Below are 9,016 nucleotides of genomic sequence, written 5' to 3'. Positions count from 1 at the left end.
GCTGTTGGAGAGGATCAGACTACTGGCTGAACTGGCAGACTAGACACAAACACACAGCTGTTGGAGAGGATCAGACTACTGGCAGACTAGACACAAACACACAGCTGTTGGAGAGGATCAGACTACTGGCTGAACTGGCAGACTAGACACAAACACACAGCTGTTGGAGAGGATCAGACTACTGGCTGAACTGGCAGACTAGACACAAACACACAGCTGTTGGAGAGGATCAGACTACTGGCTGAACTGGCAGACTAGACACAAACACACAGCTGTTGGAGAGGATCAGACTACTGGCTGAACTGGCAGACTAGACACAAACACACAGCTGTTGGAGAGGATCAGACTACTGGCTGAACTGGCAGACTAGACACAAACACACAGCTGTTGGAGAGGATCAGACTACTGGCTGAACTGGCAGACTAGACACAAACACACAGCTGTTGGAGAGGATCAGACTACTGGCTGACTAGACCATCACATCAGGTGAAAGCTATGATCCCTTATTGATGTCTTTTGTTAAAAGACGTTTTAAGCCTTGAGACAATAGAGTACCACAGTATAATACCCATAAAACCTAGCGGTCAAATAGGAAAATGGTTCCAATCATTTTTCCACATTTCATTTTTCCCTTAGGTGATTTTAGAAACACTTATAATAATTGCCGTGTTTCGTGTAGACTTTCCCCGGCGTGACGTTTTGATAACTGTAAATCTCTCTCGGGCAAAGGTGACTTGTATCAATATATTCCCCTGTATACATGTCTCTAAAATCTCTGAGTGGAACCATTTACCTGTTTCGACCGCTAGGTTTTATGGGTATTATGACACCTCCACTGTGGGGCTGTATCGAGACATGGGTGTGTCATTCAGAGGCTGAATGGGAAAGACCAAAAATCTAAGTGCCTTTGTATGGGGTGCTGGGTTTTTCACCCTCGACAGTTTCTCGTTTGTATCAAAAGGACATCCAGCCCAATTTGACACAACTGTGGGAAGAATTGGAGTCGACATGAGCCAGTATCCCTGTGGAACGCTTTCGACACCTTGTAGAGTCCGATGAATTGAGGCTGTTCTGAAGGCCAAAGGGGGGATGCAACTCAACGTTAGGAAGGTGTCCTTAACGTTTTGTATACTCAGTGTATGTAATTACAATTTTATAAATACTTTTGACATGGTAAAAACAAGTATTATATTCATATAATTCGTTTGTCAATGTACATAACAGTTTCTACAATATTTTTTTCAATAAAACAACTTCTGGAAAGTACAGTATAGCATGTATTTTTTTTAAACTGTGCAGTTTGACAGCAACGCCACCAGGGTGTGCTAGAGACCTTATTAAAACCAATCATGCCAACAGGTGGGCCTAAACAGCAACAACCAAGTATGTCACTTTCTGGGCGAACACGACCAAAATTCACATAGAAATGTGAGTTATAGATCTATCGAATCTACTTGAAAGAAAAGTCTAAGAAGTGGTCGATCCGTTCTGCGTGAGCTACTTCTATGCTTCCTGTTCTTAAAATGAGGTTTTTGCATCTGTTACTTTCAGTTTTGTACATCAAGCGATACGCTTCTAGTTCCGACACCAGTTTCAAAAAGCTGAAAATAATATTTCTGTTTATGGAAAATATACTTCACAGAAATGTAGATGGTACAATGACTCTCTACACTATACTAGATTAATGTAGATGGTACAATGACTCTATACTATACTAGATTAATGTAGATGGTACAATGACTCTATACTAGATTAATGTAGATGGTACAATGACTCTCTATACCAGGGGTGTCAAACTCATTTCGCATCGTGGGCCACATACGGCCTAGGGAGATGTCAAGTGGGCCGGACCATTAAAATTATACCATACTCTGCTATAAATAACCAAAATATCATGTCTTTCCTTTGTTTTGGTGTAAAGAAGCACAAGAACATTAGGAAAATATTGAAATTTAATGAACTATCCTTTTACAAAACATTTAATGAAACACCTCATATTTCCTTAGACAAATGTGCAATTTACTTTTATCATTCACAAATATGCATTGCAACTGATCCCACTGATTGTACAAAGGCACAAAACTTTAATTGGTACTGAAAAATATAGTAATGCACTTTAAGATTAAATGAGACTTTTAAAGAAAGGAATTTTTAAACCACTTACACATACGCATATAAAATCTAAATGTAATCCCTGCGTACACCTTACAAACTAAGGAGAGTGATTTTAAATGTGTAATGAAGAAAGTGTTCGCCTGTCCTGTAAATCTGTAAACTTCATACATGAAACATACATACACATACAATACATACTGAAAATTTATGGAGTTGTATGAACAGTAGAATTCCATCACACAACTTTTGTTTTGAAGCTGCTGACTAACATTAAAGTGCACATTTTTTTAAATCACCACAGTAAGGATTCATCTTCACAGAGCTGTATTCTTTCAATGCAAACAGTATCTAAGGCAGCATTTTAAAGGTGTTAGTCTAGTCTGGACTTGTATTTGTTCCTGAAACTTGGCATCTTTTGGCCTGTACAAGTGCATCAACACCAGGTGTCATGTCCTGACTAGCTGTCACTTTCAGAATGTCATTTAAGTGCTTGTTTGTGAGCCTTGAACGCATTTTTGTTTTATTGATATTCATCACTGAGAAAATTTGTTCACAAAGGTAGGTTGTCCCAAACATGCACAAAATTTTAGCAGCCAGGGCTGTTAATTTGGGGTACCCTGGTAGTAGATACTGATAAAATCTGTCCAGACCTACAGAGGCAAATTTGCCCTTCAAATCTGCATCACACTGCAAATCAATTATCTCTAGCTGAATTTCGACCGGCAGATCAGAAGCTTTAACTGTGAAAGGTGAGCGAAAAACTGAAAATTCTGTCTCAAGTTCACCAAATACCTGAAAACGTTTCTCAAACTCCCGCAGTAGTCCTGCAATTTTGTCTTTGTACCGTTTCATGTCCGCATCAGGTCTGGTCACACACACATCTCTCAGACAGGGGAAATGAGCAGGGTTGCCATTTGCCAGTTGCATCTCCCACAAAGTCAGCTTCAACTTAAATGCATGTATGTTGTCAGAAAACTGTGACAACTTTTTTGCGGCCTTGCAACATTTTGTTCAGATTGTTCAAGTGTTCAGTAATATCAACCAAGAATGCAAGGTCCCGTAGCCATTCCTGAGATTGTAATTCCAACACCGGTTTTCCTTTTTTCTCCATGAACTGTCCGATTTCCTCTCGTAGATCAAAGAAATGCCTCAGCACAGCGCCTCGGCTTAACCATCTCACTTCAGTGTGGTATGGCAGGCTGTGGGTAATGTTGCTGTCGCTGAGAAGTTTGTCAAACTGACGATGGTTCAGACCTCTGGACCGGATGAAATTTACAGTGCGAACAACCACCTCCATGACGTGGTCCATTTTCAGCGACTTGCAACACAATGCCTCCTGGTGCAAAATACAGTGAAATGTCCAGAAACGATCTCCTCCATTAAGGGCTTGAACTTTGTCTTTGAACTTTGTCGCGACACCTGCTTTCTTTCCGACCATGGATGGCGCGCCGTCTGTAGCCAGGCTGACAGCGCGGGACCAGTCCACTCCAACTCTGTCCAATGCAGCAACGACAGAGCCGAAAATGTCCACGGCTGTTGTGGTGTCCATCATTGGCACCAACTCAAGAAACTCTTCAGTAACAGTCAATGTCTCATCAACTCCTCGAATAAATATGGCCAGTTGGGCCACGTCTGTGATGTCAGTGCTCTCGTCAATTGCCACGGAAAATGCAATAAATGACTTGACTCTCTGTTTCAATTGACTGTCTAAATCTGCCGATAGTTCCGAAATCCTCTCTGCTATAGTATTCCTCGTCAGGCTAATATTGGCAAAAGCTTGTCGCTTCTCGGCACATACAAGTTCAGCCGCCTTCATCATGCATCGTTTAACAAAGTCACCGTCGGAATACGGCTTCGATGCTAATGCTATTTCGCTAGCAATTAGGTAGCTGGCTTTTACCGCTGCTTCACTGACTTCTCGGCTCTGGATGAAAGTTGACTGCTGTTTCCTCAGACCCGCCAGCAATTCGTTAATCTTATCTCTTCTCAGTTGTCCTTGCAAGCCGTCATATTTTTCGCTGTGATGAGTCTCGTAGTGGCGTCGAATATTATATTCCTTCAATACCGAAACTTGTTGCAAACACACCAAGCACGAAGGTTTTCCGTGCATCTCTGTAAATAAATAGGACGTGGTCCATTTTTCTTTGAAAATTCTACACTCCTTATCTACTTTTCTCCGTTTGGATAACGACATTTTGGCTAATGAGGTATTAAGGTATTAACAACGTCGTAACAAGCAGCAGATGGCGCATTGATACCGTCTGCTGTTTTCAGTCTGTCTCAGTGATGCAGCTTGTCTTCTACTCTGATGGAAAGAGTGCGCCCCTTAGCGGATAATCCATGAATTGCAGCGAAATAAAAATATTAATTCCATGTCTTTTATGCATTTTTTCCACTTTCAAATTATCCTGCGGGCCTGATCGAACCTCCTTGGGGGCCGGTTCCGGCCCGCGGGCCGTATGTTTGACACCCCTGCTCTATACTATACTAGATTAATGTAGATGGTACAATGACTCTCTACACTATACTAGATTAATGTAGATGGTACAATGACTCTCTATACTATACTAGATTAATGTAGATGGTACAATGACTCTCTATACTATACTAGATTAATGTAGATGGTACAATGACTCTCTATACTATACTAGATTAATGTAGATGGTACAATGACTCTCTACACTATACTAGATTAATGTAGATGGTACAATGACTCTCTACACTATACTAGATTAATGTAGATGGTACAATGACTCTCTACACTATACTAGATTAATGTAGATGGTACAATGACTCTACACTATACTAGATTAATGTAGATGGTACAATGACTCTCTATACTATACTAGATTAATGTACAATGACTCTCTACACTATACTAGATTAATGTACAATGACTCTCTATACTATACTAGATTAATGTACAATGACTCTCTATACAATACTAGATTAATGTAGATGGTACAATGACTCTCTATACTATACTAGATTAATGTAGATGGTACAATGACTCTCTACACTATACTAGATTAATGTAGATGGTACAATGACTCTCTACACTATACTAGATTAATGTAGATGGTACAATGACTCTCTACACTATACTAGATTAATGTAGATGGTACAATGACTCTCTACACTATACTAGATTAATGTAGATGGTACAATGACTCTACACTATACTAGATTAATGTAGATGGTACAATGACTCTCTATACTATACTAGATTAATGTACAATGACTCTCTACACTATACTAGATTAATGTACAATGACTCTCTATACTATACTAGATTAATGTACAATGACTCTCTATACAAAACTAGATTAATGTAGATGGTACAATGACTCTCTATACTATACTAGATTAATGTAGATGGTACAATGACTCTCTATACTATACTAGATTAATGTAGATGGTACAATGACTCTCTACACTATACTAAATTAATGTAGATGGTACAATGACTCTCTATACTATACTAGATTAATGTAGATGGTACAATGACTCTACACTATACTAGATTAATGTAGATGGTACAATGACTCTCTATACTATACTAGATTAATGTAGATGGTACAATGACTCTTTATACTATACTAGATTAATGTAGATGGTACAATGACTCTATACTATACTAGATTAATGTAGATGGTACAATGACTCTCTATACTATACTAGATTAATGTAGATGGTACAATGACTCTCTATACTATACTAGATTAATGTAGATGGTACAATGACTCTCTATACTATACTAAATTAATGTAGATGGTACAATGACTCTCTATACTATACTAGATTAATGTAGATGGTACAATGACTCTCTATACTATACTATATTAATGTAGATGGTACAATGACTCTCTATACTATACTAGATTAATGTAGATGGTACAATGACTCTATACTATACTAGATTAATGTAGATGGTACAATGACTCTCTATACTAGATTAATGTAGATGGTACAATGACTCTCTAGACTATACTAGATTAATGTAGATGGTACAATGACTCTCTACACTATACTAGATTAATGTAGATGGTACAATGACTCTCTACACTATACTAGATTAATGTACAATGACTCTCTATACTATACTAGATTAATGTACAATGACTCTCTATACAAAACTAGATTAATGTAGATGGTACAATGACTCTCTATACTATACTAGATTAATGTAGATGGTACAATGACTCTCTATACTATACTAGATTAATGTAGATGGTACAATGACTCTCTACACTATACTAAATTAATGTAGATGGTACAATGACTCTCTATACTATACTAGATTAATGTAGATGGTACAATGTCTCTACACTATACTAGATTAATGTAGATGGTACAATGACTCTCTATACTATACTAGATTAATGTAGATGGTACAATGACTCTCTACACTATACTAGATTAATGTAGATGGTACAATGACTCTCTACACTATACTAGATTAATGTAGATGGTACAATGACTCTCTATACTATACTAGATTAATGTAGATGGTACAATGACTCTCTATACTATACTAGATTAATGTAGATGGTACAATGACTCTCTACACTATACTAGATTAATGTAGATGGTACAATGACTCTCTACACTATACTAGATTAATGTAGATGGTACAATGACTCTCTACACTATACTAGATTAATGTACAATGACTCTCTATACTATACTAGATTAATGTACAATGACTCTCTATACTATACTAGATTAATGTAGATGGTACAATGACTCTCTATACTATACTAGATTAATGTAGATGGTACAATGACTCTCTACACTATACTAGATTAATGTAGATGATACAATGACTCTACACTATACTAGATTAATGTAGATGGTACAATGACTCTATACTACACTAGATTAATGTAGATGATACAATGACTCTACACTATACTAGATTAATGTAGATGGTACAATGACTCTCTATACTATACTAGATTAATGTAGATGGTACAATGACTCTCTATACTATACTAGATTAATGTAGATGGTACAATGACTCTCTACACTATACTAAATTAATGTAGATGGTACAATGACTCTCTATACTATACTAGATTAATGTAGATGGTACAATGACTCTCTATACTATACTAGATTAATGTAGATGGTACAATGACTCTCTATACTATACTAGATTAATGTAGATGGTACAATGACTCTCTATACTATACTAAATTAATGTAGATGGTACAATGACTCTCTATACTATACTAGATTAATGTAGATGGTACAATGACTCTCTATACTATACTATATTAATGTAGATGGTACAATGACTCTCTATACTATACTAGATTAATGTAGATGGTACAATGACTCTATACTATACTAGATTAATGTAGATGGTACAATGACTCTCTATACTAGATTAATGTAGATGGTACAATGACTCTCTAGACTATACTAGATTAATGTAGATGGTACAATGACTCTCTACACTATACTAGATTCATGTAGATGGTACAATGACTCTACACTATACTAGATTCATGTAGATGGTACAATGACTCTCTATACTATACTAGATTAATGTAGATGGTACAATGACTCTCTACACTATACTAGATTAATGTAGATGGTACAATGACTCTCTACACTATACTAGATTAATGTAGATGGTACAATGACTCGCTATACTATACTAGATTAATGTAGATGGTACAATGACTCTCTATACTATACTAGATTAATGTAGATGGTACAATGACTCGCTATACTATACTAGATTAATGTAGATGGTACAATGACTCTCTACACTATACTAGATTAATGTAGATGGTACAATGACTCTCTACACTATACTAGATTAATGTAGATGGTACAATGACTCTCTACACTATACTAGATTAATGTAGATGGTACAATGACTCTCTACACTATACTAGATTAATGTAGATGGTACAATGACTCTCTATACTATACTAGATTAATGTAGATGGTACAATGACTCTCTACACTATACTAGATTAATGTAGATGGTACAATGACTCTCTACACTATACTAGATTAATGTAGATGGTACAATGACTCTCTACACTATACTAGATTAATGTAGATGGTACAATGACTCTCTATACTATACTAGATTAATGTAGATGGTACAATGACTCTCTATACTATACTATATTAATGTAGATGGTACAATGACTCTCTACACTATACTAGATTAATGTAGATGGTACAATGACTCTCTACACTATACTAGATTAATGTAGATGGTACAATGACTCTCTACACTATACTAGATTAATGTAGATGGTACAATGACTCTCTACACTATACTAGATTAATGTAGATGGTACAATGACTCTCTACACTATACTAGATTAATGTAGATGGTACAATGACTCTCTAAACTATACTAGATTAATGTAGATGGTACAATGACTCTCTATACTATACTAGATTAATGTAGATGGTACAATGACTCTCTACACTATACTAGATTAATGTAGATGGTACAATGACTCTCTACACTATACTAGATTAATGTACAATGACTCTCTATACTATACTAGATTAATGTACAATGACTCTCTATACTATACTAGATTAATGTAGATGGTACAATGACTCTCTATACTATACTAGATTAATGTAGATGGTACAATGACTCTCTACACTATACTAGATTAATGTAGATGATACAATGACTCTACACTATACTAGATTAATGTAGATGGTACAATGACTCTATACTACACTAGATTAATGTAGATGATACAATGACTCTACACTATACTAGATTAATGTAGATGGTACAATGACTCTCTATACTATACTAGATTAATGTAGATGGTACAATGACTCTCTATACTATACTAGATTAATGTAGATGGTACAATGACTCTCTACACTATACTAAATTAATGTAGAT

Source organism: Salvelinus fontinalis, chromosome 11, assembly GCF_029448725.1.
Source record: "Salvelinus fontinalis isolate EN_2023a chromosome 11, ASM2944872v1, whole genome shotgun sequence".
Taxonomy (NCBI): Eukaryota; Metazoa; Chordata; class Actinopteri; order Salmoniformes; family Salmonidae; genus Salvelinus; species Salvelinus fontinalis.
This window is presented reverse-complemented; position numbering follows the sequence as displayed.